Source organism: Lissotriton helveticus, chromosome 8, assembly GCF_964261635.1.
Source record: "Lissotriton helveticus chromosome 8, aLisHel1.1, whole genome shotgun sequence".
NCBI lineage: Eukaryota > Metazoa > Chordata > Amphibia > Caudata > Salamandridae > Lissotriton > Lissotriton helveticus.
Genome location: NC_136069.1, coordinates 304,075,730 through 304,101,835, shown reverse-complemented (window position 1 = coordinate 304,101,835; position 26,106 = coordinate 304,075,730). Strand labels below are relative to the sequence as shown.

General features: G+C 44.0%; 1 long non-coding RNA gene across 4 annotated transcripts in view; it reads left to right on the top strand.

Moving 5' to 3' along the window:
* Nucleotides 1-26,106, top strand: part of LOC144772629 (uncharacterized) — a 143,844-nt gene that overhangs the window by 94,551 nt on the left and 23,187 nt on the right. The gene's annotated exons all lie outside the window — the stretch shown is intronic.

The window sequence follows — 26,106 nt, the reverse complement described above, 5'->3', positions numbered from 1 at the left end:
GGCCCAGGCTAGCAATACCTGGCGTGTAGCTAATACACGAGCTCTCTGCAAGATATGATAGAGCTCATTATGATCAGTTAGAAACATTGCTACAACATCTTCCTGATCAATACAGAGCGCAGGCAAATGACCTCATACAAGAAAGCAAATTAATTTCTAATGCCTCAATTAAGTGCACTCTTGATGTAGCAGACACTGCATCTAGAGCTATAAACACTAGTGTCCTACTTAGACGTCATGCGTGGCTACGCATCTCAGGATTTAAGCAGGAAGTGCAAACTACCATCTTAAATGCCCCATTCAACCAACAGCAATTGTTTGGTCCAGAGGTAGACACAGCACTGGAAAAAATGAAAGACGCAGATACAGCCAAGTCTATGGGAGCTTTACAATCCACCCAAGCTAGAAGCTCCTTTCGTCGCTCCTTTTATAGAGGAGGCTCCAAACAAGCTGCAGCAGACAATTCAGCTTCCTTCAAAGCCAACACACAAACATCCTCTACTAAAGGTTTTTATAGAGGAGGCTATAGAGGCAACAATAATAAGGGAAGAAGTCGAGGGAATAACAACAATCGAACCTCTTCCACCACAAACAAGTGACTTTCCTCTGCTCCCCCAACAGCATTCCACTCCTGTGGGGGACAGACTAACACAGTTCCTACCTGTCTGGAACGCTATAACAGACAAGTGGGTAAGACAGATTATCCAGTATGGTTATTGCCTCAAACTTACAGCTACCCCTCCACACATACCACCCATACAGCGTCCAATGTCTACAGAATATCTCACGCTGCTCAAACAAGAAGTACTATCACTTCTTCAAAAGAACGAAATAGAAATAGTCCCTTTACAACATCAAGGAATAGGGGTTTACTCGCTGTACTTTCTAATACCCAAAAAGGATGGGACACTAAGACCAATTCTCGACCTCAGGCCCCTCAATCAATATATGCACTCAGATCATTTTCATATGATCACTTTGCAACAAGTGCTCCCATTGCTGCAACAAGGCGATTTCCTTACAACACTAGATCTAAAGGACGCCTACTTCCACATTCCTCTACATCCTTCTCACAGGAAGTATCTCAGGTTTGTACTGGAAGGACAACACTATCAGTTCAAAGTCCTTCCATTCGGGGTCACAACTGCACCATGAGTGTTCACAAAGTGCCTAGCAGTAGTAGCAGCACATCTCAGAAGACAACACATCCATGTCTTCCCATATCTAGACGATTGGCTCATAAAAGCCAGGTCATTCAATCAGTGTGTCCAAAACACTACGCAGACCATTCAAACACTGCACGACTTGGGATTCACAATGAACTACACCAAGTCGCATCTACAGCCCTCTCATGTACACGTCTACAGCTCTAGCGTATCCCAGTCCAGCAAGGATACAGAGCATTCAAACCTTAGTCACAAAATTTCAACACCAACACTCTCTCACAGGCAGAGTGTTCATGAGACTAATAGGCATGATGGCATCTTGCCTATATCTTGCCACAAAAGGTGCTTCACATCAATCATCTAGAATTGCTAGTAATTTTCCTGGCACTAAAGTCTTTTCAAGGACACATACAAAACAAAGCTGTCTTAATCCGGACGGACAACATGACAGCCATGTACTACATACAAAAACAAGGAGGCACACATTCCCTGCAACTGTCAACTTGCACAAAATATTTGGAGGTGGGCCATTCCATAAAACATACATCTGCTAGCACAACACCTTCCAGGAGTTCACAATCAGGTAGCAGATCTGTTAAGTCGACAGACCCAACAAATTCACGAAGGGGAACTACATCCACAAGTTCTTCAACCATTATTTCACAAATGGGGTCATCCAGACATAGACCGGTTTGCCACAAACGAAAACGCAAAATGCCCTGCCTTCGCCGCCAGGCTTCCACACCCGTTGCCCAAGGGCAATGCGATATGGATGAATTGGTCAGGCAGATTTACGTACGCTTTTCCGCCAATCCCACTAATACCACTAGTAGTACGCAAGCTCAGACAACAGTCTCTCAAGATTATACTAGTAGCTCCCACGTAGGCACGTCAACCGTGGTTCACCACGCTGTTTGAACTTTCTCTAGTTCTGCACAAAAAGCGGTCTCTAACACCATCAATGCTAAAGCAGAACCTTGGAGACATCAGACATCCAGATCCAAACCAACTGAATCTGGCGATCTGGCTCCTTTTGTCTTTGGATATCTTAACCTACTACCAGACTGTATGCATATTATTAAAGAAGCCAGAAGACCTACAACTAGAGCTTGCTATGCAGCTAAATGGAAGAGATTTGCAATTTACTGTAATAATAATCAAATTGATCCATTGGATGCTTCCATCCAAAATATTATCTGTTATCTGCTTCATTTACAAAGGTGTAATCTGGCTTATTCATCTATATGATTACACCTTGCAGCCATTGCGGCATACCTAGAAAACAGACAACATATGTCATTGTTCAGGGTACCAACAAATAATGCTTTCATGGAAGGATTAACTCTTTCCGTGCTGATGACGGAACCGCTCCGTCATCAGCAGCGGTGGTGCTGTGCTGATGACGTAGCGGTTCCGTCATGGCCCGCGGCGCTGATTTCGCGCCTGCGCGGCGCGTTCTATTAAGCGGGCGGGGCCATGACGGAACCGCTCCGTCATGAGCACAGCCTCGGACACGCGGCATTTCTCACATGGAAAACAGCCTTCCTCATTGCTGTTACCTCTCTTAGAAGAGTTGGTGAAATTCAAGCTTTTACTATACAAGAACCATTCTTACAATTACACCGTAACAAAGTGGTTCTAAGAACTAATCCTAAATTAATTCCTAAAGTAATTACTCCTTTTCACATAAACCAATCGGTAGAATTACCTGTGTTTTATCAAAATACCGATTCAGTAGCAGAGAGGGCTCTACACACACTAGATGTCAAGAGCCCTTCTATATTACATTGATAGAACAAAATCATTTCGAAAGACAAAACAACTATTTGTAGCTTTCTCTACAACACATAAAGGTAACCCCATTTCCAAATCAGGAATTACAAGGTGGATTGTTAAATGTATACAAATATGCTACCAAAAAGCTAAACGCACTTTACCAGTTCCTCCTAGAGCACACTCTACACGCAAACTAGGAGCCTCCATGACTTTCTTGGGGAACATTCCCCTAGAAGACATCTGCAAAGCAGCGATATGGTCTACAACACACACCTTCACTAAACACTATTGTGTTGATGTGCAAGCTAAACAGCAAGCTGCAGTAGGCCAAGCTGTCCTCAAAACTCTGTGTCAAACTACTCAACTGATACAGGTGACCACCGCTATGAGAGACACTGCTGCTCAATCGATGCTAAGTGTATAATCTGCAGCTCAATGCCTCGAACGGAAAATGCTACTTACCAGTATGCATCTGTTCTTGGCATGTAGAGCTGCAGAGTTGTACACGCCCTCCCGCCACCCCGGGACCTGTATCTGTTCCAGTTTTTTATCTTAATTAGATATACACGCATGGACATCCTTTTTCTATCTTTCTACTAACTCCATCTTTTCCCATCATGGCGAAAAACAATCTAAGTATGGAGCCGATGCCCCTGCGCACTATCGTCCAAGGGAAGAGCCCCCTATCTCGTGACTACAAAGACTTCTTCCAAGATGACAACAACATGCAATCATCCGAACCCAACACCAGGTGGCGATCTAATGCTAAGTGTACAACTCTGCAGCTCTACATGCCAAGAACAGATGCATACTGGTAAGTAGCATTTTCCTTCTCCTTTGTATGCAAGACAGTGGTTCCCTAAGGACTAATTTTACAAGATATTACTAAGTTTAAAGCAAAACCAATTGGTAAAAAAATGCCTATGTGGTGTCACGACTGTGAAGAGTATTTCGGTACTACATGGTAAAAATGCAGGCGATAAGCCTCCAATCTTCCACAAAAGAGGTTAGGAACAGAGTGGAGAGTGACAACCATCGCTTTAATGTAATTTCTACAAGGACAACTGGGGAAAGGGGTATAGGGAAAGGGAGAGAAACTCTGGAGTCTTGGATCGTCTTTCACAGACCTCGTTTTCTGGCAACAGGCTATGTTCCCCAGTAGTATAAAATTGTGTGGTAATTTGCCTATTTGAAACACACATGGGAACTCTCTGTGAATATAGGTACTGATCATACATATGTCTGTCGGATCTCCCATGAGTATGTCTTACCTGGTGCTCCGATGACAAAAGCACTTAATGATCCCTGGAGACACAAGGAAAACCAGCTGGGCTTGGGCACACCAGGAAACCAAAGTCAAAGAACTGCCAGGAGTCTGAAGTAGAGAAATTCTGGTAAGAAGTTCCTTTAGGCGAATGCAAATAAAACAGCTGAGGGCACATGGTGTAAAGAAAGAAAAACGCAAGAGTGCAATAAGGGAAAAACAAAGGTGCAGAAACCAAACCGCAAACAAGTTAACACCAGTGGGAACCATATAACAAAGAAAGCTGCTCAGTAACATTACTCAGAAAATGACACTTCTTAGGCTCCCAAGTAAGTGTTGCACTTGTGATCTTGCTACAGTAATTGGCCTGATTCTTTCTCTGTGCTCAGACCTCCTCCTTCATAGCTCCAGCCTCCACAGGCATGTCCTCCACTTTTACAGGTGTTCCTGCTACGGTTGTTTTTGAGCTAGCCTTATCTTTGCGCATTCTCTTAAAACCCTCAGACCTTTCTTGTCTTGAAATAGAACACTAACCCATTCAATGAAAACAAAATACTTTTTTTCAACTTTCATAACAGGCACAGTAGTCCAGGAACGCTAAAAAGTGCTTGGTGCCCCCAAGTGATCAGACAATGACGAGCAGCAAGGATTGTTAATCAAGATGCATACATGCAAACAACCTAGATCAGACAAGTAGGACATGTGACAATGCCAGAAAATGTCCCTTTGGTTAAATAACTCTAGTACTTGTAAAGTGCTGTACACCCGTGCTATGCAACTGACTTCTCCTAGGATTTTCAGGCTGTAGCAAAAAAAGACCAGCTAGGTCAGACTTGAATAAAACTCCCAACTAAGACACACATCATTGACAACCGTGCAGTTTATAGAAAGTATGGCACTAGTAGAGGTCCAGTTAAAAGTAGAATTGAAAAAGTCACATAAGTGTGGTCAAGCAGTGCAGCAGAGTGCATTAATATCTTGTGAAATTAGTCCTTGGATAACCACTGTCTGTCTTGCTTATACATGTATAACCACGTACGCATTAAGCTACTGAGTTTGACTTTGTAAAGCACACTATGCCATCAGGCGTCAAAGGGCTGCCACCGGATGAGAAGGACTTTTGAGAGAAAAAGAATTTCATTCAGGGATGAGAGAAAAGCCAAGTTTCCAGTTGCTTGTGCAAAATAGGAGGTTAAACTCGCAGTATGCAGGAGCAGCATGTTCCACAGCTTGGCAGCTGTGACAGAAAAGGAATGACCATCCTATCTGGCTTTCTGAAAGTGCAGAATGTTCACCTTATTCTGCAAGAAAGATCTAAGCTGTCTCTTAGGGGAGTACAAGTGGAATGCTATCCTCTGGTATAGGCCACTGGAGGGAGTGGAGGGCCTAATGGACTATACAGAGTGCTTTATAAGTCACTCACTTCCTAACTAGTAGCCAATGAAGAGAGCTCAGTCCTTCCCTTCCCTAGTTTGCCGAGTGATGACTTGTTGATATTTATATATAGTGCATTGCCATAGTCCAAGCTTGAAGTGACTAATGCAATAACTACTGCTACACTAAGATCAGCTGGTAACAGAGGTAAAATCTTTTTCAGCATTGTGTAATAATAAAAAAAACAAGAACCCACGGTCCTATTGACCTAGGAGTCAAAAGTTAAGGGTATTATCAAAAATAACACCCAGGTTTTTTGCAGCGCCAACAGGAGTTTTTAATGGACCACACATCTCTGGCCACCATAATTCAGACCACAACAAAAGGTGTGACCCAAAGACCAAGAACTGTCTATCGGCATTTAGTTTCAGACATTTTTCCTTCATCCAGATGCTAATGTCAGTCATACAAATTTTGACATTTTCTGTAGCTGACACCATGTTGTTAGACATTGAGACAATCTGAGCGTCATCCGTATAGGGCAGCACCTGAAAGCTGAATGATTGCATCAGTTTTGCCAGGGGGTGACAGAAAGAATAAACCGTGTGTAGCGGAGGTAAGATCCCTGCGGCACCCCGCATGGGAGCCAAAAATGTTCCGCCCTTAAGTCTCCACAGCAGTCTCCTATTAGTCAGGAAGGCGCCCAAAAGCATTAGACATGGAAGTCAACTCAAAGCAGTATCCCTTAACCCTACTTGGTGCAATCGTTGCACCTAGCGAGAGGGGGATATTGTGTTGGATGCTGCTGACAGATCCAACATTACCGGGATAGCCGCACCTCCTTGAACCACTTGGCATTGAATGGTATCTGCCCTGGCAACCATAGCAGATTATTACTATGACCACTCCAAAAACTATTCTGCGAGGGGTCCTGAAGGGCTTGGATGGTGATAAACTTGGCTAAAATTCTTGGTTAATATATTTTTCAAACATTTCAGTCGGAGCGAGATAGGGCGAAGATTTTTAACGTTTTCGGAGTCCCCAATCAGTTTCTTTTTGGAGGGGATAACCACTGCCATCCAGAGTTGGGGAAAACAATCCCGATATTAACTGATTAAAGCTTTTTCCAGGAAGGTTGCAATCAGATCTTGTACAAGCTGTAAGACTTTGGGAAAACAAGGGTCATGCAGTGAACCTGATGTCAAGTGCATGCAAAGATTTTTTTTATCTTCATAAAGGATGTGGGGGAGAAAGTGGACCTCATTACAGTGGGAGGCTGATCATCAAAATCCTCTCCCACTGTAGAGAGGAGAGAGTTGTTCTCATTAACCTTAAGCGTAGGTCTTCAAACTACTCAATTTGGGGGTGTAGCTGGCAGATCTTATTTTATTAACCTAATATGAGGATTTTTCAGCCACAGTGGTGCTGTTCTACATGAATCAGCTCTGTTTTTTCAATTTTCCTCAGAAGAGCGAGTAATCCACCATCTTTGTTCTTGCCTCCGACGTTTCCGCCTGAGGTCCTTTAGTTCATCTCAGTACCAGGGTGCAGAAGCTTTAATTCTAGTACTAGTCTTGTTTTTATTAGGGGCAACTTGTTCAATAGCGGCGGTCACCCATGTATTAAAATCATCCGCCGTAAATTCCTGTGAGCTGTTATTATTCACCAATGCTGCACTAAGTGCCCATTCCATAGCTCTGAAGGAGATTTTACTCCAGCTTCTATAAGATATGGACTTGCACTGCGACCATTCTTTTCCCTTTTGAAGAAGGATTCTAAGAGGTACCGCTTGATGTCTGTCCAGTTAGTGTGAGGGTGTCTCTCACCTCCAATGCTGAATGATTGGCAAACATTCCATCCAGCATATGTGTGTGTGTAGGAGAATTTACCAGTTGGAAAAAGCCAAATCCTTAATGAGCTCTACAAAGGTAAGTCAGTGCACTCCTTACCTTCCAAATGGAAGTAATAGTCTCCCAGTATAGTGACATTAGGATTAGCAATGTAAGGTTCCAGAGCTTGAACCCAGGCCTCGAAACATAATTCGAGAGCCAGCGGGTTGTAAACAAGAAGCCCAGAGAGGGAGAGATTATTGTTGACATTTTAAGTTTATACTGCACCACTTCACAGATGTCTTGAGGGCCCTCACTAATTGACTCTAGCATGCTCATAACCAAGTTTCTTGAGATAATGGCTTATCCCCTACTCTGCGAGTGGATCGATTGAGTCTGACAATAGTATATCAAGGAGGGGTGGCTGCCACTAAATCAGATCATGAGCCCTCCTTTTCCCAGGTTTCAGTATGAACAGACAATATAAGTCCTGGGTTAGCATCAACTCACAAATACCCATTCTGTTTTTTCGAGGTGTGCTTATTTGTACAAAAAGAACAATTGATGGACAGAATGCAGAACAATGTCATACATTCACGCCAGTACAGAGATCTGGGCCTAAATCAATTGTTTCATTGCCCCTCCACGCCATTCCAGTTTGAACCCAGCCGTATGCAAATCAGTCTTGACCCTGCGCTCAGTGGGAACAGTCCAGCCCAAACTGCCAGGCCAGGTCCTCCCTGGACTGGAAACTAGCATCCTAGGGACGGTTTCGGGGTTTCACCCCTCATCAACCAGGATGGCTTGACTCCAGTGGCTTGGAGAGGACAGGACCCACGTCTGGGCATACCCAACCCACTCGGGGTGACCAATGCAAAAAGAACAATTGATGGACAGAATGCAGAACAATGTCATACATTCACCCCAGTGGGAGGACCTGGCTTGGCAGTTCGGGCTGGACTGTTCCCATGAAGCACAGGGTCAAGACTGATTTGCATATTGCCTGGTTCAAACTAGGGTGGCGTAGTGAGCAAAAGAATGATGGATTAAACCCAGATCCTTGTGACTGGGGGTGAACGTTTTGCATTGTTCAGCATTCCGTCCATCAATTATTTCTTTTGCTTTTGTCGCTCTTAGTGGGAAGGGTATGCCCAGACGTGGGTCCCTTACTCACTGCACCACTGGATTCAAGCTAGCCTGGCCGATGAGGCGTGATGCCCCGAAACTCGGTCCCAGGATTCTTGTTTCTGATCCAGGGAGGACCATGCTTGGCAGTTCGGGCTGGTCTGTTCCCGTGAGGCACCGGGTCAAGACTGATTTGCATATGACTGGGTCCAAACTGGGGTGGCGTGGTGAGCAAAAGGATGATGGATTATATCCAGATCTTTGTGACTGGGGGGTGAATGTTTGCATTGTTCAGTATTTAATCCATCGATTGCTTCTTCTTTGTTTGTACTACATCTATACTGGTAGGCAGCTTTTTTGGTAGCTATTACTTCAATATGCAAGACTAATGATCTTCAGGCACTGTGTATCCATGAACCACGAGCAGTGTTCATAGGAATGATCATGGAAAGATTTCTTACTAAATTAGAGACAGTTTTAACCTACTTTTTCCTAAAAAGCACTTTCTCCAACGGAGATCTTTATAAATGTTGGATTGTTTTGTTTCTCTACTTGGGAAAATCAAAAATGCTGGAAAAAACGAACCACTTTTTGTCACTTGAGCTTGGTCGTACTGGTTTGACCACATCAGTCTATTTGTAGATAAAGCATTTCCTACTTTATCCTATTTGAAAATGTTAACAAAAAATTCCTTCTGGTAGAGCGAAGACTCACTCCACAAGCAGTAGGGCAGCTACTACAGTCTTTTAGGGAATTATTCCAAATTCTGAGATTTGCAAGCTTTAGTTTACTATTCATACCATTATAGGGTATTATTGTCTTAGTTCAGAATGTATTTCACACCTCTCATTTTCCAGTATTGCCTTGCTCTTCTCTACCTATCAGTGATCATCCCATGAAGGAGAGACGAAGGCTAGCTACTTGTAATAATAGCTCTCTTTCAGGGGATATTCATCAAAGTCCTGGGCAATGATTTGTCCTGCCAATGTGCGGGATGTTAGAGCATTTTGCAAATATATATATTGGGACTGTCTTATGGTCCAGAGTGTCCATTAGATTATGCACAGGCAATGATCAATGCCTTTACATTTGTGAGTAAATTAAAGCTTTTAAAAGTGTACACACTCAACAACAAACCAAGTAACAGACCCAACTTGGTAACAGATTTGCTCAGGGACTATGGAAGACAATGCAAGTACTGTGCCCTTATCTCTTTTGAGAACCTTGAGACAACTGGAAAGTGAAAAATGAACATCCCAATATCCAGTTGACAGACCTTGACATTATACAGGAGCATTATATGGAGGTATGGGGGGCTACATCTACCCCTTCCAACCATGCTCAAGGACCATGCCTACTACCACAAGAGACTGACACCCAGTGGAAGAAATAAAGAAATTAGACATGGAAGTCAACTCAAAGAATGGGAAGAAACCACATTCCATGTGGAAGTATAAGAATCTAGTAGCAAAACTGAGAAAAAGTAAGCACATTGGGCTAAGAAACTCTGATAAAGAAGGCAATATTGTGCTGTTGCCAATGGACATGTATATTCAAGAAGCTCTCAACCAACTGAGCCAGAGTGATTATTACATGAAATGTGACCAGACCTTACAGGTCAAAGCCCAGTCACAATACTAGCAGGAGAAAGAGAGTTGGATGAATGATGGTCTCTTATATGATAAATATTTATTCTTGCGAAATACTGTTTTAATTCCAAATGTCATATGATATTCCTATTGAAAAAGATGTTGTGTTAATTGCTGTGAACGTCACAGCGTTGTACACAAGTGTATCACACACAGATGGTTTGAGAGCTAAAGCATCATTTTCTTCAAAGCAGACCGGTCACCTTCACAATCCTATTCAGATGAGATTAACCATGGCTAAGAGGTGTCCGGAAGGCTACTTCTTGTTTGGGGGAGAGCTGTACCAACAGATATGTGGAACTGCAATGGGCAGCTGTTTCGCCACCAGTTATGCATGCTTGACGGTGGGCTGGTGGGAGTAACAGGTGCTCTGCAGGGACCATGAAGAAACATGGGCAGAACACCTCATAATCTGGACCAGATTTATAGATTATCTTTTTGTGGTGTTGTGGTAAATAAATAAATAATACCCTATTTTTGACTAGACATATATCATAACAGATAGCTCAATGAATAAGAGTCAAGATTCGAGGTAGTAGGAGTTTTGCAGGTTTAATACAGCATAAGGACAGGAACAGGACAACCTGCATAGGAATAGGATGACAGGGTGACAGGGCCCAGCAGCTGCTGGGGCTGGATCTGGGATGAGCGCGCTCGCTTTTAATAACAATACATGAGCATATATACATAACGCAAACACATAGCATTACATTGCAGTAGGCGTAGCAGTGGGTGGAGCAGAAGGCGTGACGCGTAGCAGTCGCGAAAGATAAGGGTAAAAGTAGGTGTAACTGGGCGTATACATAGACATGTGATGCAAACGTAACAGGATATGTCATGAATGGGGCGGAAACCATGGAGGGGGCTACCTGAGGAGCCGGGACCTCTAACCTAGTGGTGCGCGCAAACTGGCAATGACGTATTACTAGGAGAAGCTGGGGGCTATGAACTCTGTGCTAGGAGCAGAGACTGAAGTCTGGAGAGTCAGGGCGACATGTACCTAAACAGTATCTAGTATCTGATGTTTAGAGAACATGTTGATATAAACTAGAAGTTAGGAGGGGAAAGGCTAACTCGATTCTAAGACTGGACCATGCATTATTCTACATGTAGTGCGTGATGAAGAATATTAAATGACCATTAAATGCAGTATTTCTCTAACGTGGAGATGTGAAGGCTAGACAATGACGGAAACTATTGATGCAGTTCAGTAGCTTAGGAATGCAGAGAAGGAGGACTGAACTGATAACTGGAACTATAACATACTTTTGGCAGACTCAGAGGCTGAGCCAGGCTGGACCGGGCACTGAGAGGCAGGAAGTAAGTGAAGGGTCGAGGATACAGGTGGGGGCTGTATCGCTCCTCAGCGAGGCTTCAGGAGACAGGAGCTGAATCTAGTGTCCGGGCCCATTTGAGGCCTAGAAACGGGGACTTTATAATGGAATAACGTGCACACTGAGAAACGTGGCAACGTAGCTTTACATAGGCCTGATATTCGTATTATTCCCGAGGACTGGAAACTGACATACTAGAGGTGGACACAACTGTAATTGCGTCATTAATCAGACATGGGGAATGCATATGCATATTTAATCATGCACACATAACATATGATGGACGACACGTAGGGACACAGAACATGGCAAAATTTACTTTTCCACATTCCCTCCTTGTCACTACGTTTCCATCAGGAAACATCAATATTCATGATACCATCTATCATTTCATACAGTATCATTTGCTCGTCTCGAATTATCCTGGAACGGGATTTAGAACGGGGCTTGGGACTAGGAATACAAGAGGTAGCACAAATGCCGCAAATCGCAGGGCCACATTGTATACAGAGGCAGCAGCTGAATATGATCGCTACTGCAATACCTAGAAAGGACAATATTTTCCATCCCCATGCGGAAATTATATTCCAGAACCAACCGGACCATGTCCAGGTGCCTGGATCTTGGTGTATCAGATGGGCAATTTTATGGAGTCTGGTTATAGCTGAATAAACAGACGGCGCGTTATTTGGAATGAAAATGCAGCAACTAGATCCGATGACTCTACAGGCCCCGCCCCTATCGGCCAGTATGACGTCAAGGACGAGACGATTCTGCAAAACGACAAATCTCATAGCAGATTGCTCTTCGGTTAGGTTACCTAGAGCAGAGGCCGTCTCATTTACTACAGCTTCAAGGGTTCTTGTTAATCTACGGATTAACTTACTATTCTGGACAGGGCCTATAAAGAAGAAGAAACCTTTATTGAAATCGGTATATTGTTCTAGAGTAGTTTCAGTATAATCGACAATTGGGGACTCCCTTCTATGTCTAATGTGTACTAGATGTGTGTTTCTATGATAATCAGGTGGGGCTAGGAAAACTGGTGGCAGTAGGAAGGCAATGTAACAGGTTCCCTCCCAATCGAGGGGCAGACGAACATATGCGGTTTGACCACAAATAAAATAAGAATGACGTGAAGCTTTGAAAATAGATTTCCCACTGTCACTATACTTGACAATAGTAGTACATTCACTATGTCCTACATGTATGGAACCATTATTTCGGACACATAATTCGCCTTTGACTGGTAGTACTGAAATAGCAGGTAAGTCTGGAGTAGTAACAGACTGAACATTCAGGACCATAAAATTCGAAGAATAATTACCTAAATTATACACTTCATTTTCTAGATCTAAACCTGTTCGGTGAGGGAGACCTTGCTTGTCTGGGAAACATGTACTGTTAAGAAAAGACATATCTGTTGAGGATGACGTTAACGTGGACCATGCTCCACACGAACCATTATGTGAAAATGGATAAGGAAAAAGTGGCAGAACTCCCTTCGGTGTCTGGAAAGGGGGGAGTCGACCACACACCCAACAATTAGTGGCATTGCTGGACTGGTGTGAGTAATGTAACATGCGGATAAATGAGTTATTACGCATAGCGAGGCGGTAGGACAGTTCATGAGGGGGCAGGTCACTAAACGTGTGCTCTGCTGTAGCATTAGCAGACTTATTTACATGTGAAACTGGGAAACATAGGTAAAATGCATAACTGGTGCAGGAAATCATAAGGCTGGAAAACAATATGAAACATAGAAAAACGATACATCGGATTGAGTTTTGACTAACTCTCTCACTATGGGGGTCTATTTTATACATGTCAGAAACAGTCTAACCGTTTCACCTAGGGGAGGACTTAGACAATCAAACTGGCTGACTTAATTTACTAGACCGTAATTTCTGTTTATACTCCTGCTGTGGAGTTTTCTCTAACAGGGGAGGGGTTGTAACAATGTCATTTGCGGGACAGTCCTTGAGAACAATATTCGGGCAATCCTTCAAATCCTGGGAAATGTTCTTAAAGACGGGTTTCAGTCCATTAAAAAGTTTAACATGAGAAAGGTGCACCCAGCCCTTGCGTCCTTCCAACTTCACGGCTGTACGGGTGGTGAGGAGGACCTGTCGGGGCTCTTTCCATCGGGGCTCCAGCGGACTTGATCTGTCAAAGTTGCGGACCATCACCATGGATCCTGGAACGATTTCATGCGGTGCCACCTCGGTATTGTCTGGAAATGTGGCAGCAACCTGTGAACGACATGAGTTGAGGGCAGACATCAAGGAAGCTAGGTAATCTGTCAGCATATTACTTGAAACATCGGTAATACTTCGGGGTCTAGGAGTACCCCACATATTTGGGGGGCGGCCGAAAACGACCTCATACGGGGACAGACCTGATCTGGAATGTGCGACCATGCGCATGTAAAATAGAGCAACTGGCAGAGCTACTAGCCAGTCCACACCTTTTTCTTTGCATACTTTGGCGATACGGATTTTCAGGGTCTGATTATGTCTCTCAACGAGACCGGCTGCTTCAGGATGGCGTACACAATGGAACTTCCACTGGTACCCTAGCAAAAGGGAAACGTGCTTCATGAGTACAGATGAGAATGGCTGGCCGTTGTCAGAATATACGACTCTAGGGAGTCCATAACGGGGGAAGAATTCACGAACCAACTGCTTGGCAGTGGTCGCGGCTGTGTAATCTGGGACTGGATATGCTTCTGTCCACCTGGACAAAGCGCATACAACTACAAGGACATACTTGAAACCTCGACATCGCTCCATCTGAATATAATCCATCTGGAGGACTTCAAAAGGGTGGTCAGGGGGCTGGAATCCACCTTGTTCCACCGGGACACTTTTACCTGGATTGAACTGACAACATATCATACAGGTACGGACTTTCTGCTTGGCTGCAGCTCGTAAATGCTTGTTGAACCAAATGTTCTGGATACTGTCTAACATAGCTTTTTCTCCTAAATGTGCTGGACTATGTGCGGTATTAATAATGACTTGAACCATAGAGTCGGGGAGAAACCATGTGGCTCTACCCTTCGTTACCCATCCTTGATCTGTCTGGACCCCTCCTTGTTCGGACCATTTCTTGATTTCATCGGGAGTAGCATGTAACTGGATATCTATGACATCTTGTGTAGGGTCCTTAACTGTCATACATGTAATCGGATCTGGAGTATGTGTCATGTTAACTGGAATGTCTGGAGTCTGGGCTGTAAGCTTGGCTGTGCGATCTGCTAGATCGTTACCCTGGGAAATAATGTCAGTAACTTTCGTATGTGCCTTGCACTTCATGATGGCAATGGATGTCGGTAAATGTATTGCATCTAACAGAGCTTGAATAAGGAGACCATGCTGAATCTTGGTTCCATGAGAAGTCATGAAACCTCTCTCCTGCCAGAGCACTCCGAAGTCGTGTACAACTCCAAATGCGTAACGTGAATCTGTGTAAACATTAACTTTCAAGTTCTTGGCGTGTATACAGGCTTGTGTCAGAGCAACTAGCTCTGCTGCTTGAGCGGACAGAGTATCAATACGGTGTGTTTCAATAACTTCAGTGTCAGTAGTCACTGCATACGCGGCGACTAGTTCTCCTGTACTAGTTCTCATACATGAACCATCTACATAAAGTGTCAGGTCGGGGTCTGGTAACGGAATATCTGTCAGATCTTGTCTTGGCTTTGTCGTAATGTTAACTACTTCCACACAATCATGTGTGGCAGAATTTTGAATTAACTGATGGTAACAATGTAGCAGGATTTAAAATGTTGCAGCGTCTGATTTCTATGTGTGGCTGGAACAGTGTCAATTCATAACCTGTTAAACGTGCAATTGTCAAGTGCTGAGTCTGTGTTCGGTTTAAAAGAACTTCCACAGAGTGTGGAACTTGTACTGTCAAGGTATGTCCTAAGACTATGGAATCACTTTGTCTGATAGCTAGTGCTGTGGCTGCAACTGACTTGAGGCACGCAGGCAGAGCCTGGGCGACTGGATCTAATGTGCTAGAAAAATAAGCACAGGGCTTGTATTGTCCTGCTTGATCTTGTGTGAGAACAGATAATGCTGTACCTTCACGTTCAGTAACGAAAAGTGTAAAAGGCTTACTGTAGTTCGGTGTTGCTAGAACTGGAGCTTGACATAAAGCTTTCTTTAACTCGTTGAAACTAAGTGTATGTTCAGATGTCCAAGGGAGGACAGTCGATACGGCTGCCTCCTGTGTCGTTAACTGTATCAGTGGCTTGGCTAGAAATGCATACTGAGGAATCCATTGTCTACAGTTAGAAGTAAGGCCGATAAAAGCACGTACCTCCTTCTGGGTCTTGGGCTGAGGAAGACTCGCTATTAACTGGATACGGTCTGGTGTCAACTGCCTACCCCTCTTGGACAGTAAGTGTCCTAAGTAGACCACTTGCTGGACACAGAATTGAAGCTTCGAAGGGGACACCTTGTGCCCCATCTCGGCTAGGAAATACAAGACTGTAAGGGATGCCCGCTCGCAAGCACGTTCGGAACGGGCTGTGATCAGTAGATCATCGACATACTGGAGCAGGGCAGTGTCAGTTGGCATGTGAATGTTGTCTAGTTGTCTCTTGAGTGCTTGACTGTAAATACTAGGACTTTCTGTGAAACCTTGAGGAGCTCGTGTGAACATATAGCTCCTTCCATTTAAACAGAATCCGAAAAGAAACTGGCTGTCTGGATGAATTGGAACACTAAAAAATGCGTTCTTGAGGTCTATGACAGTGAAGAACGTGGCTTCGGAATCAATGGCGGTTAATAGGGAAGAGATGTCTGGGACAACTGGGTACTGCGGAATAATACATTTATTAAGCTCTCGTAGGTCGATCACTAATCGATATACTGGGGGTGCATTTGGATCAGTACGTTTCATAACTGGAATGATCGGAGAATTGCATACGTTGGAGTCAGTTTCTACAACCACTCCTTGAGCGATGAGCTCGTCAATAATTATGGATAAGGCTGCTACAGCCTCGGGTGGCAATCTGTACTGTCTGATTCGTGGTAACACTACACCTGGTTTGAGAGTCACACGATAGGGTGTGATTTGCATATAACCTACATCAGTTGGACCTTGCGCCCATAAGTGCTGTGGGACATTAGACAGTCTCGAATCAAAATCTCGTAATACATAGTGACCCTTGAAGTCACGTAGGAACAATCGTATTCCCTCTGGGGAACAGCATATAACTGCACCTAACTCTTTCAGTGTCTTAATGCCTAATAGGTTTTCTGGACATGACTTAGTAAGTAACAGATCAGTAGTACGGGACAATGGACCTACTTCTAGAGTAACTGGCTTTGAAATCTCATTTACGATAGGTTTTCCTGAAAATCCAAGGGAAACATTTCTTGAGCCTGAGAGCGGAGCCCCTGGAACTTCGGCATGACTAATTGTGGTCCTACTTGCCCCTGTATCAATCAAAAACTTTCTGTCTTTCCCTAATACTTGACTGTGAACATAGGGACCTTCTTGATCTACAGGTATCTCGATGAGAGGCAAGCCTACCTCCCTCTCTAGGCTGTTTCATGAATACTGCTGGTACTCTGGATACTCAGACTGTGCATACTGGTACATCTGCGATGTAACATGCTGTGTTGCAGCGATAGGCTGCGGTACTGTAACTATCTGTTGTGCATTCTGTGGCTGAGGAATCTGTGAAACTTGCTCTTGTCTAGGCGGACGTGGTCTTTCTTTTGTTTTACCAGTAGCTATGTTGTGTTTCAGAACTGCACACTCATTTATAAAATGACCTGGCTGTTTACAATAATTGCAATTCCCTTTAACGGGAGCTGCAGGATGACTGGCTTGATTCGGACCCCTCTTCTGACTGTCTTGAGGAACGGATTGTGCAACTAGTACTTTCATTTTCGTGTCTTTCATACGTTTTCTCTCGTGTTCTTGCTCTTCCCTGATTCTATTCTGGTGGTACTGGAGCATCTGGAGCATCTGGGACGGGGTATTAGCTTGCCAGGTACTTTCGACTTTCAGAACTCGATTTTTAATTTGTGGACTTGAATTCTTGACTAATTTAGTAACAAAAAGGTGAGGGTATGACTCACTACTTGTCTTGAGGCCACTATTGATGCTAAAGCATTTTTCAAACCTAGAATAAAAATCACTAATATCTTCCTCTTGTTTCTGTTTACAGGCTGAGATTGCATCCCAGTCTTCTTTTCTCGTTGTTAATAATCTGGGTAAAACTTGAATCAATAATTCTGGTAATTCTTTACATTTCTCTCCTAGACCAGTACCTGGTACTCGTGCCTTGTCTTCAGCTTCTAGAACTGCCCAATCGATCTTTTTCTCTCCTACCTCCCATTCTTTTTCCTTTAGCTTTTCATACACCCCTGCGGGCAACAGGACCTTTAACATTTTAATTATATCTGGGTATGTGTATTCTCCCATACGGAGCATGTCTTTTAATTCTCTATGGAACCCTGCTGGATCTTTGTCATGACAGGGAATTAATTTCTTCATTTCGAGGAGTTCCATCTTTGTAATCGGGGTGTAAACAAACACTCGTTGCATTTCACCGTCCTCTGTCTTAACTGGATGCACTTCTCGTAACGGGTTCTGTCTTTCCATGTAAAATGGTTTACTTTCTGGGGGTGAGACATGAACAAAATGCGGGTTCAGAAATGTTCTATATTTGTGGCGCTGTTCTAGAATGACACTAATTAAATCGGTACCTAGACCTCTCCATCTATACTGGAGTAACTCGTTCAGGATATCGTGTAACGGACCTGGATCGGAATGCTGACCCTCATACAGAGTAATGAGGTGCTGGATCATATACATACCCACCAGTCGCTGCTCGGCTGGGGGCAATTTCAGAAACATCTGTGCCACTATTTCGTCTGGAAAAGTGGTAGAATCAGTAATCCATCGGACTGCTGATCGGGCTAGTTCCTGTTCATGCATGGTACTTAACTCACTGTAACCGATTCGTGATTTCAGAATGTGATCGGTAGCTTGAAACACTTGTTCTAGGGAACCTTGTTCTGGTGCTGAATGATGGAAAATTGACTTGTGTTCTAGGCGTAAATGGCGATCTGGAAATCTAGATTTTCCTACATACGCTATTCTGGCGGTATTCTCGTCGTCTTCCTCTTCAGGATCAGAGTTACTTTCTTTCTCGCTTACTTGTGCTGCTTTACGTTGTTCGTGTATCTTTATTATAGGCACATTCGCCAAGGGCTTGCCTGATTTCTGCAACAGACTTATTACTCTTGGGAGTACGCTGTGATGCTTGAGCATGTAATTTGAGTGCTGATAAACGCTTGCGTGGCGGCGGGGTTTGAGGAGGACCTCCTCCTGCGGCCCCTAGACTAGAATCGTCGACTGATATTCTTTGTGGCGGAGCGGGAAATTGAAATGCTGGCTGGACCGGGGGTACCGTAGCAGGTACTGCATGGGGTGCCCCGGTGTCTGGAGGAGCAGGATGTGCCTGATTTACAGGGACTGGCGGAGCGCGAACAGGATCTGCATATTCAGGGACTGTGTCGTCCAAATAGGACGAAATAAAAATATCAGCTGCGGTCTGTTTGTGACGTAGCTTGGTCGGAACTAGTGGTGGCGGGAAATTACTGGATGCCTCCGGGGTCGCTTTTGGCAAGCCTTCGGCAAGAAGAGGATACATACCCTTAATAAGGGCATTCCTCTGTCTGTCTCTCTGTTCAGTTTTGACTTGTTCACCTATCTCGATTAATTCTTTTTCTTGAGCTCGTTCTAAGGATTCTCTACTTAATTCTGACTTTCTGATTTCTTTTTCAGTTCTTTTATGAGCTTCTTTACGCCATAACTCGATGGCATCTTTCTGTGACTGTCTGGCTTTCTTTTTCCATAATGCTTCTTCTACTCGCATGATGCATTCGGCATCCCATGTACCCGATACGGGCCATCTATACTTTTCTTCTAACTGTTTGGTATACTCTACCCATAAGTCTAGATACAATATGGCACTTATGCCATGTTTCTGATACATAAAGTGACCTGGACTGTCCCTGGGCGGGACGGGAACTGCTGCTTCCAGCAGACCCTTTCTAGTTTTTAACTGACGTAACTTGGAAAATATGGGCATGACTGAACTGTAATCTAGACACAATACAATACACAATGAACACGATACTTATTCCCCATTCATACCACGACATTAAAATACATGAAAAACATTTAAAATAATCAGTTCGAACAGAATACTACCTGGAAATACTGAGAACAGAACACATAAATTTTCTCGAGAACAGAAACTGACTAGAACAGAAACTAGATGCACTGCTGAAACAGTACGAAACTTACCGGTCTCATAAAGAGACACGTCAGGACCCGCATCCACCGAAGTGGACACTTCGTTTGTGGGACTGTGTACCACCAACCCACAGACCAGAGTCACTTAAATTGACCCTGTCTAGATACTACCCCAGTAACGGTACTCACCGGGCAGCAAGAACGGAAAGCCTCGGACTGGACTGGACTGCTACGACGACGGACGACGAACTTCGGACTTCGGACTTCAGTTACGGGTGGACCTCCGGAAACCTCGGACCTTGGACTCTTGGCTTGGGCTCTGGTCGGGACTCGCCGCGTTCCTCCACCGTCTCGTCTGGATGCTGGACCGCCTCCTCCGTCTCCTCCGTGGGCCTGAGGGATACTTGAGCAGAAATATCTGCCACTGCGCAGAAGAGTTCCGTCACGACTACAGAGGGTCAGGGGGTCGGCGTGGCTTCGCCGACGCGTGGGGAAAGGGCAAGTCCCTGTTCGGGCGCCATTATGTGGTAAATAAATAAATAATACCCTATTTTTGACTAGACATATATCATAACAGATAGCTCAATAAATAAGAGTCAAGATTCGAGGTAGTAGGAGTTTTGCAGGTTTAATACAGCATAAGGACAGGAACAGGACAACCTGCATAGGAATAGGATGACAGGGTGACAGGGCCCAGCAGCTGCTGGGGCTGGATCTGGGATGAGCGCGCTCGCTTTTAATAACAATACATGAGCATATATACATAACGCAAACACATAGCATTACATTGCAGTAGGCGTAGCAGTGGGTGGAGCAGAAGGCGTGACGCGTAGCAGTCGCGAAAGATAAGGGTAAAAGTAGGTGTAACTGGGCGTATACATAGACATGTGATGCAAACGTAACAGGATATGTCATGAATGGGGCGGAAACCATGGAGGGGGCTACCTGAGGAGCCGGGACCTCTAACCTAGTGGTGCGCGCAAACTGGCAATGACGTATTACTAGGAGAAGCTGGGGGCTATGAACTCTGTGCTAGGAGCAGAGACTGAAGTCTGGAGAGTCAGGGCGACATGTACCTAAACAGTATCTAGTATCTGATGTTTAGAGAACATGTTGATATAAACTAGAAGTTAGGAGGGGAAAGGCTAACTCGATTCTAAGACTGGACCATGCATTATTCTACATGTAGTGCGTGATGAAGAATATTAAATGACCATTAAATGCAGTATTTCTCTAACGTGGAGACGTGAAGGCTAGACAATGACGGAAACTATTGATGCAGTTCAGTAGCTTAGGAATGCAGAGAAGGAGGACTGAACTGATAACTGGAACTATAACATACTTTTGGCAGACTCAGAGGCTGAGCCAGGCTGGACCGGGCACTGAGAGGCAGGAAGTAAGTGAAGGGTCGAGGATACAGGTGGGGGCTGTATCGCTCCTCAGCGAGGCTTCAGGAGACAGGAGCTGAATCTAGTGTCCGGGCCCATTTGAGGCCTAGAAACGGGGACTTTATAATGGAATAACGTGCACACTGAGAAACGTGGCAACGTAGCTTTACATAGGCCTGATATTCGTATTATTCACGAGGACTGGAAACTGACATACTAGAGGTGGACACAACTGTAATTGCGTCATTAATCAGACATGGGGAATGCATATGCATATTTAATCATGCACACATAACATATGATGGACGACACGTAGGGACACAGAACATGGCAAAATTTACTTTTCCACAGTGTGGAAGGGGTCTGTAGACTCGACTGGAGCAGTTTGTACGAAATTTGAGCATCAATGATCTGAATTTACATGTCATGTATGACCTAAGCACAACCATGGTGACATTCCTTGATATAGAGGTGTATGTGCATGAGGGGAAACTGGAAACAAGGTTACATTGGCAAAAACACAGCAAGGAACACAACCCTTCATGTCTCTAGTTTTCATCCCAATCACACATAGATGGGTATTCCATATAGTGAAATTATGCGTGCTAGAAGAATTTGCAGCACAGATCATGACCTGAAAAAAAGCTAGGATGAAATGGAAAGCATGTTTGGTTACAGTGCCACAGTAGTAAAGGCATTACGAAAGGCGACAAACAAAAACAAGCATTTGCAATGCAACCGGTCTCGCATTAGGAAAGTTTGAGCTATTGGTATTGTAAATGACAACTTTTTTATTTATGTGTTGGTTTTGAAAATCGCGAAATTAATAGCTTTGTCATTTACAATGCCAATACTTTTAAGTTTCGCAAATGTGACACCTATAGCATTTGTAATGCAATGTGGTGCATTTACGTGACTTAGATGTATTGATATTACAAATAACAATTGCTTTTAATTTTTTTTAAATAATTAATACTTAAATAAGTTATTGTAATTTATAATGGCAATAGCTTAAACTTTTGTAATTAACTTTTGTGAAGATTATGTTCAGTGTATTTTATTGTGATGAAAATCCAAGAACAGAAGTGAAATATTAACATCTTTTTGTGACATTTGTAATAAAGCTTGAAACATTGAGAGAACATATTTGAACCAGTTGTTGAATGGTTGCACATATTGATGCTGTGGTGGCGCTGAGTTATGTGGTTGCGACGAGTGATGCTGTGGTGTTCAGTGATGCTGTGGTAGCGCATAATGATGTTGTGGTGCCCATGAATGATGCTGTGGTAATGCGATAGATAGATAGTGTAATTATGTGGCGTGTAACTATGTGGCACTGAGTGGTATTGTTTGGAGTGTATGTTGCATTGAGTGCATTGTAATTATGTAGTATATAATTAAGTGGCACTGAGTGCAATTGTGTGGAGTGTGTGTTGCATTTAGTAGTGTGTAATTAAGTGGTGTGTAATTATGTGGCACTGAGTGGTTTTTGGAGTGTATGTTGCATTGAGTGCAGTGTAATTATGTGGCGTGTAACTATGTGGCACTGAGTGGTATTTGGAGTGTGTTGCATTGAGTGCAGTGTAATTATGTGGCATGTAATTATGTGGCACTAAGTGGTATTTGGAGCGTATGTTGCGTTGAGCGCAGTGTAATTATGTGGCGTGTAATTATGTGGCACTGAGTGGTATTTGGAGCCTATGTTGCGTTGAGCGCAGTGTAAATATGTAGCATATAATTATCTGGCACTGAGTGGTATTTGGAGTGTGTGTTGCATTGAGTGCAGTGTAATTATGTGGCATGTAATTATGTGACACTGAGTGGTATCTGGAATGTATGTTGCATTGAGTGCAGTGTAAAAACGAGATACCTGCCAGATTTTAGGCTAACCAATGATAAGGCAATGTCGTCCAACTGAACTTATTTGCATTTAAATCCGTCTTATGTTGATATCCCTAAAGACTGGCATGGATTAAACCCTCCTGGACCGGCATTGCCCCCACCCCCATTCTACACTAAGCATAATACAAACTGCTTAAAGTTTCAAAATTCATACAATTCATTCATACACACAAAGCTATTGCCTTTACCTAGGCATTTTGGTCCTGGCTTGATCGACGAGAGGCGTACAGGGGCTGTTACCTATCCCGCTCCTCTAGTGCTTCATTTCCAGGGATTGAGGGACTGTTTTACATATCAAAAGTTCAGAGTTTTCCAACAATCAATTCCTTATCTCATACATGGATTCTTTCTAAAAAAAAAAAAAAAAAAAACATAATACTTTTCGTTACAGCAGGCGCTTTTTTAATATTTTAATCGTGACTTCAAATCCAAGTCACACCTAATGGCCAAAGCTTTTCCTACTAATAAACTATGGGGAAAACAAAAACTGCCTACATTTACCTGGTTTCTATAGAGCACTTGCCCCGTGAGCATCTGAATTCGTGAGTTTCTATCTGCACACTGATTTCTGCACTAGCTGCATTTCTGGAGAGCGTACATCACTAGTAGCCCGGGGTAAGCGAGGCCGTGGAGGCGGAGCGGTTTCGCTTGGCAGCAGAGCTCGGTCTGGTTTTAGTTCTTTGTGAAGGGGCTGACTGGCTCCACCCTCACAGCCCGCCTCTCACGTCCCGGTGGGCTGCTTACAGTATACAAATTAAAATCAGAAATATAAAGCGAGACAAAAAAGGAAAATGTTTTCCAAAAACACACAGGGCACACCCTTACTGAGTGGGCTTGTGGGAACCGTTTGCAGCAGCGTGTGGGGGGTTAGGAGGGGAGTCGAATGAGGAGACAACAGACTACTCTGTGTGTAGTTAAAAATTACTCGAATCAAGGAGCGCTTCTTTACATGAACACCAACAGCTACATGCCACAAGATCACGCTCACTTTTTGTTTTAGATAGGGAAAGATTAAGTGATTTGCTCAGAATCACGGGATGTGGAACCGACGCTGAGACTTTAACTTGGCACCCTAATTTCAAAGCCGGCTGCTCTGGCCGTGATGTCATATCCTGTTCCCTCTCACAGCAACCCCTGGCTGCGAGTGTGTGTGCTTCGTGATGCACACCCAGAGTAGCAGCCAAGGGGCCGTCGGCCAACTACATTGAGGCAAAATTAGGCTTCGTGGGGTGCAATGGGCTCTTCACACCGCCAGCGCATAGTGCGTCTGCACCTGCTGTATGATTGATAGCAATACCCCGTACGCGGCCCTCATTCACAACCCTTCTTACACACTGTGCCTTGACGCTGAAACTGCAGCAGCAGGGAACATGACCTTTACGCCACAGTCCACATTTTACAAACCAGGCTGTTTATGTAACAAGCATGGTCTGGAAGGTGACCCTTTAAAGGAAGGTGGGGGGTACAGAATAGAAAAGGGCAGTTGTCCGTACGGGTCAATGGCTGCGGCCCACGACTGTCTGCCGTACGGTACAGCCGCTGTGACGTAAGGCAGGCGCACGCACTTCCGCGCTGGCGCAGAGCGCTCTTGGCCGTTTCTCCGCTTGCTGATGTCATAGAAGAGGCGACGGACGGAGAAAGAGCTGGGACCGGTGAGAAGGCGGGGGATCCGGGGGGGTGAGGATTACCCCTGACAGGGTACGGGGGGGGACCATGCCCGAGAAAGGTAGAGCAGAGAGGGAACAGAAGCGGGGAGCTTTGGGGGAAATTAAAAAAAAGTGTGTGAAAGTTGCGGCGGGGGGGGGTGCGCGTGTGTGTGTGTGTGTGCACGCGTGTGTGTGTGTGTGCCCGTGTGTGTCTGTGTGTACGTGTCTGTGTGTGATTGATTGCAGGAAGCTGACTTGCTCTGGAAGTGGGACAGGAGATGTGCAGGGCGGGTGGGTGTACGTGCGCGCACACATACTGAAATCGCCGACGGCCCTGCGCGTTCCCATCTCTTGTCCCACATTCCCAGCAGGTGGATAACAATAGAGGCTTCGCTGGACGCAGCGCCCAGCTCGACCTAAAAAGAGGGGGAAGCAATTTTGTTTTCCAAATTGAACACAATGAAAACAAAAGGAGCGCAGGCAGCAATGAGATTTTTAACACCTTTTAATAGCCAATAAAAAGAACCAAGAGCACATTTGAGAAAAAATGTCACATGGTTAAATCAGATCCAGTAATAGGGAAATTAGTGCCAAAATATCCTTTAATTACATACAGGAGAGCACTATCCATGAAGGATGCAGTAGCATGGAGATGAAACGTGAGCAAAGATGGTTACTACATCAGCCAGGCTTCAGAAAATTCTCACACTGCAGGGCCTGCAGTATAGGACAAAACACCACAACATATCTGACCCCTTTTAACACGAGAGCAGTGAAAATCAAGGGAATATTTTGACTTGCACATGAAATTTAAGGTCTGTAGGAAGCACTACACTGCTGGTCTATAAAAGAATATTACAGCACATGAGGGCGATCACAAACAATGAACATACATATCTGGTGGCGCGGCACTGTGAAATGTTTTATCAGAAAGACTCCAACCAAATCAAGTATTTCATGATTGGCGCAGTACCTGCCAGTAAAAGAGGGAGTGACCGCACTAAATTGTTGAGAGAACTGAAAATGAGGTACATCATCAATTTAGATTGTAAAATACCTAACAGTTTCAACTACTAGAGGAGTTACATTCAAGTCTCTAAAGAGAGGAAGATGATAGGAAGAATAGGTATGAGTAAAGCATATTATGACGTGAGCCTCATATCGTGTCCTTCTTTACTACTTCTCTTACTTTCTATTTTCCTTCTTTTCACAAGTGAGATAGATACATAATTTTAGTTCAAACAACCTATAAAGTCAGTAATATGACCCCATGAAAGCATGTGCAAAATAAATATAACATGTAGATAACAGAAAGTGACTCATGTAGGAAGAGAAGTTAACAGCATTAGATTAATTGATTC